Below are 6,000 nucleotides of genomic sequence, written 5' to 3'. Positions count from 1 at the left end.
AAGAGAAAGGTTGTAGCTATGAATGCTTACATAAGAAAATCAGAGTTCACTGGATTAGACAAAAGGGAATGAAGAGAAGGGAGGGGAGATGGGAATAGGAAAGACAGTAGAATGAACTGGACATAACTTTCCTATGTTCATATATGAATACACAACCAGTATAACCCTACATCATGTATGTAGAATGGGAAATTATACTCCATATATGTATGATATATCAAAATACACTCTACTATCATGTAAATGTGAAAAGAACAGATTTTTAAAAATCAGAACAATTCCAAATAAACAACCTAATGATGCAACTCAAGACTTTATAAAAAACAAGAACAAACCAACTATAAAACCAGTAAAAGGAAAGAAATTATTAAGATCAGGGTTGAGGGGGCTGGGGTTGTGGCTCAGTGGTAGAGTGCATGTCTAGCATGCGTGAGACTATGGGTTCCATCTTCAGTACCACATAAAAATAAATAAATAAAATAAACATGTTATTAAAAAAAAAAGATCAGGGCTGAGGGCTGGGGCTGGGACTCAGTAGTAGTGCACTTGCCTGGCATGTGTGAGGCACTGGGTTTGATTCTCAGCACCACATATAGATAAATAAATAAAGGTTTATCAACAAATAAAACAATATTTAAAAAAAAGATCAGGGATGAAATCAATGAGATAGAGAATTTTAAAAATACAAAGAATCAATGAGATGAAGAGTTGGCTCTTTGAAAAGATATACAAGATTGATAAACTCTTATCCAAACTAACCAAAAAATTTTTAAAAAAATTAAAAAGAGAAGATCCAAAGCAACCAAATTAGAAATGAAAAAGGAGATAGCATCACAGAAATTCAGAAGTTCATTAGGGATTGTTTTGAAAACTGATACTCCAATACACTGCAAAATCTAGAATAAATGAATTCATTTCTAGACACATCTGACCTCCAAATTGAACCAAGAGGATATTGAAAAAACCCAAACAGACCAATAACAAACAAGGAAACTGAAGTAGTAATAAAAAAGCCTTCCAGCAAAGAAAAACCCAGGATCAGATGGATTCTCGGCTAAATTCTTACTAGATCTTTAAAGAACTATTTCCAATACTCCTCAAGTGATTATGAAATAGTAAGGGGTGGAACATTTTCAAATTCATTCTATGAAGCCAGTATCATCCTGATACCAAAACCAGATAAGGATACATCAAGAAGAGAAAACTACTAATATCCCTAATAAACATAGATGCAAAAATCCTTAATAAAATATTAGCAAACTGTATTCAACAACATATTTAAAATATTGTACATCATTACCAAGTTGGTTTCATTCCAGGGATGCAAGGATGGTTTAACGGTATACAAATCAATAAATGCAATTCACTGTTAAGACTACTTGTTGTAGTCTTGTTGAGTTCTCTCAAAAGATGCAGAAAAAACCTTTGACAAAATTTAGCACCAATTCATGATAAAAATACTGAAGAAAGCAGAGACAGAAGGAACTTACCTCAATATTAAAAAGACTATATATATGACAAACCCAAAGTCAACATCATAGTAAATGGGGAAAACTGAAAGAATCTCCTCTAAAATCCAAAACAAGATAAGGATGTCCAATCTCATCACTGCTATTCAATATAGCACTTAAAATTCTAGCCAAAGCAATTAAGCAACAGAAGGAAACAAAAGAGACACAAATAAGAAAGGAAGTAGTAAATTATCACTGTTTGTAGATTATATGAACCTACACTTAGAAGATCCAAAAAGCTCTACCAGACTGCTAGAGCTGATGAATAAATCCAGGCAAGTAGCAGATTACAAAATCAACATGCAAAAAATCAAGTTTTCCTTTACACAAAAATGAATTTGCTAAAAAGAAATTGGAAAACAATCCAATTTACAACAGCCTCCAAAACCAAACAAACAAACAAACAAAAAAAAAAACACCTAGGAATAAATCTAACCAAGGAAAGACCTCTACAAAAAAACATATGAAAGAGGACACTGTTTTGTTTTTTTGTTTCTGGGAATTGAACCCAGGGGCACTTAACCACTAAGTTACATCTCCAGCCCTTTTTATTTTTCATTTTGAGACAAGGTCTCACTAAATTGTTTAGTGCCTCCCTGAGTTGCTGAGATTTTGAAGTCTTGATACTCTTTCTTCAGACCCCAGAGCCACGTGGAATTACAGATATTTGTTTATTTATTTATTTATTTATTGGTGCTGAGAATCAAACCCAGTGCCTCACATGTGCTAGGCAAGTGCCCTATCACTGAGCCACAACCTCAGTACCTCTCATTGGTATTTTGATGGGGATTACATTGAATCTGTATATCACTTTTGATAATATGATCATTATAATGATATTAATTTTGCCTATTCATAAACATAAATAAATAAATTTAAAAATTTTAAGAAACACAACTCAATGATAGCCAGGCATGGTGGCCCATGTCTGTAATCTACGTGGCTCTGGAGGCTGAGGAAGGAGTCTCAGCAACTTAGCAAGGCTCTAAACAACTTAGTGAGATCCTGTTTCAAATGAAAAATAAAAAAGGTCTGGGGATGTGACTCAGTGGTTAAGTGCCCCTGGGTTCAATTCCCAGAACCAACAAAACAAAACAAATGGAAAAAAATAAAAATAAAAACACCCTACATGGTACTGGCATAAAAACAGACACAAAGACCAGTGGAACAGGGGACACAGAGATCAACTCAAAACCCAGATAGATGCAGTCATCTGATCCTTGACAAAGGCAGTAAAAAAGGTCAGACTTTTAAACAAATGGTGCTGGGAAAACTGGTTATTGTCTGCAGAAGAATGAGACTAGATCCCTATCTCTCACCCTGCACAAAAGTCAACTGAACCTGAATCAAAGACCTAGAAATTAGGCAAGAGACTTTGCAACTGTGAGTAGAAAATGTAGGGTGAACTCTCCAAAATACAGACACAGGAACAACTTTATCAAAGGGACTCCTAAGCTCAGGAAATAATACCAAGAATTGATAAATAGGAATGTATTAAATTAAAGAGCTTCTGGGGGCTGGAGTTGTAGCTCAGTGACAGAGCACTTGCCTAGCACGTGTGAGGCACTGGGTTTGATTATCAGCACCACGTAAAAATAGTAAAATAAAGGTAGTGTCCATCTACAACTTTATATATATATATTTTTTAAAATATTTATTTTTTAGTTGTAGGTGGACACAGTATCTTTATTTTATATTTATGTGGTGCTAAGGATTGAACCCAGTGCCTTATGCATGCTAAGTGAGCACTCTACCACTGAGCCACAACCCCAGGCCCAGCTAAAAAAAAAAAAAAAAAAATTTTTTTAATTTTTTTTTTTTTTAGGGCTTCTGCATGGCAAAGGAAATAATTAAAAACATGAAGAGAGAACTTAGATAATGGGAAAAAAAATCTTTGGTAGCTACTCCTTTCACAGTCAATTAATATTCAGAATATATGAAGAAATGAAAAACGTATCACCAAAAAACCAAATAACACAATCAACAAATGGGCAAATGAAATAAACAAACCTTCTGGAAAGAAATACTAGTGGCCAAAAAATATAGGAAAAAATGTTCAACATCTTTAGCAATTAAGGAAATGCCAATCAAAACTCCCCTGAGATTTCATCTCATGTTGGTTAGAATGGCAGCTATCAAGAATACAAACAAGGGGCTGGGGATGTGGCTCAAGCGGTAGCGCGCTCGCCTGGCATGCGTGCGGCCCGGGTTCGATCCTCAGCAGCACCACATACCAACAAAGATGTTGTGTCCGCCTAGAACTAAGAAAAAATAAATAAATGTTAAAATTCTCTCTCTCTCTCTCTCTCTCTCTGTCCCCCTCTCTCACTCTTTCTTAAAAAAAAAAAAAAAAAAAAGAATACAAACAATAGTAAATGCTGGTGAGAACATGAGAGAAAAGGAACCCTTTTATACTGTTGGTGTGATTGTGAATTAGTACAAACCACTGTGGAAATCAAAATGGAAGTTCCTCAAGACTAGGAATGGAACCACCATTTGACCCAGCGACACCACTTCTGGATGGTATTTATCCTGAAGAATTGAAGTCAACATACTAGAGCAACACATGCACTCCTATGTTTCTAGCAGCACAATTCACAATAGCCAAAATTTGGAACCAGCCCAGGTGTCCATTAATGGATGAATGGATAAAGAAAATGTGGTGTATATACACACAATGGAGTTTTATTCAGCCACAGAGAAGAATAAAATTATGTAATTTGCAGGGAAATGAATGGAACTTGAGAGCATAATATTAAAGAAAATAAACCAAACTCAGAAAGTCTAAGTGTTGTCTGTTTTCTTATATATGGAAGCTACAGATAAAAGAGAGACAGAAACAGGAAAGGAGAGGAGAGGTGAGGAGGGTGAGGTCTGGTTGTTGGTGGTGTGTGTCTCATAAAAACAGAAGGGAGATCAGTAGAGCAGAGGTAAGGGACAAGGGGAGGGAACATGGAAGAAATAAGGGAGACCCTGGGGAATGATACGACCCATGTTGTTATATATGAATGTATGGATGTGTAACAATGAACCCATATATAATTATAAAGCACCAATTAAAAATGGGAAAAAAAATTTCAATCTTCTAAGGGTTCATGGAAGCATAGGGACCTCTGGGAAGAGCACTAACCATCAATGACATCAATGGCGTCTGAATCATGACGCTGAATAGAAGACAGCAAAGAAGATGGAGGAAGAATACAGACAGAAGGAACAGCCTGTGCCGGAGTAGACAGGCGACAGAGCAGACAGGTGGAAGTCTTGTGCCCTCAGGAGCTGCGCAGAGGCTGGGGTAGCTCAGTGGTAGAGCTCCCCCTGGGTTCATTCCCCAGAACCACAATAAATAATAAGATAGGACATTTGTCATTGGATCAGAGGGCAAGATGGGCTAGATCGAGAAGGAGTTTGTGCCCTGCAGAAAAGCAGAGACTTGATCCTTGGGGTAAGGGTCCTGTCTGCCTTCATTTCCCCTTGGCAATTAATCCTCATTTGCACTAGCAACGGAAATTCTCCACCTCTCTGGAGGTGAGCCCAAGACCTACCTCCAGAAAGTAGATTACAGATGGTAGAAGCAGGGACTTTGATATCATGAAAACCTAGATTATTATTTTTTTTTTTACAGTATTGGAGATTAAATCCAGGGTCTTCCACATGCTAGGCAAGTGCTCTACCACTGAGCTACACCCAGCCCTGTTTAATTTTTTTTTTTTTTTTTGTGAGACAGAATTTCACTGAATTGCCCAGACTGGGCTCAAACTCTCCATCCTCCTGCCTCAGTTTCCAATTAGCTGGTATTATGGGTCTGTGCTGTGTGCCTGGATGATAAACCTGGATTCTAATCAGTCCTTGTCACACAGTGGTCACATGATGTTAGGCGTCAGTAAACAGAATTACTAACACCTATTTGACCCAGCAGATGTTTTTATATGCCTACTACATACCAGATGTGAGAACAATAACACTTATAAGCTAAGACCTACTGTAGTAATCCAGGCAGGAGATGATAGTGGCTTGGATCAGGATGGTAGCAGCGGAATGATGAGGAGTGTGATGTATTTGAGATAGACTCTGCAAGTACGGCCAGCAGATTTCCTGATGTGGGGAAAGAAAAAGATCAAGAATGCTGTCCTGAACACTGGAAAGTGGTTAGAGATGAGAAAGACATGGGTGTGTGCATATGGGTATGCAGGTGTGGTTTACGTGGTTCAGGGAGAGAAGTCAGGAGTTCATATTTGGATACATTAAGTTTCAGATGCCTATTGGAAAATGTCAAGGAGGCAGTTGGATATAGGAGTCTGGAGTTCAAGGAGAGAGTTTAGGCTAGAGCTATAAGTTTGGGGATTATCAGGATTTCAGTGGTATTTAAAGTCACAGGACTGCTCTTTCGGTCATCTTTTCATGCCTCCATAATGGTGCGCATGAATGTCCTGGCTGGTGCTCTCAAGAGCATCAACGGGGTTGGGGTTGTGGCTCAGTGGTGGAGTGCTCG

This window comes from Ictidomys tridecemlineatus, chromosome 11, assembly GCF_052094955.1.
Source record: "Ictidomys tridecemlineatus isolate mIctTri1 chromosome 11, mIctTri1.hap1, whole genome shotgun sequence".
Lineage (NCBI taxonomy): Eukaryota > Metazoa > Chordata > Mammalia > Rodentia > Sciuridae > Ictidomys > Ictidomys tridecemlineatus.
This window is presented reverse-complemented; position numbering follows the sequence as displayed.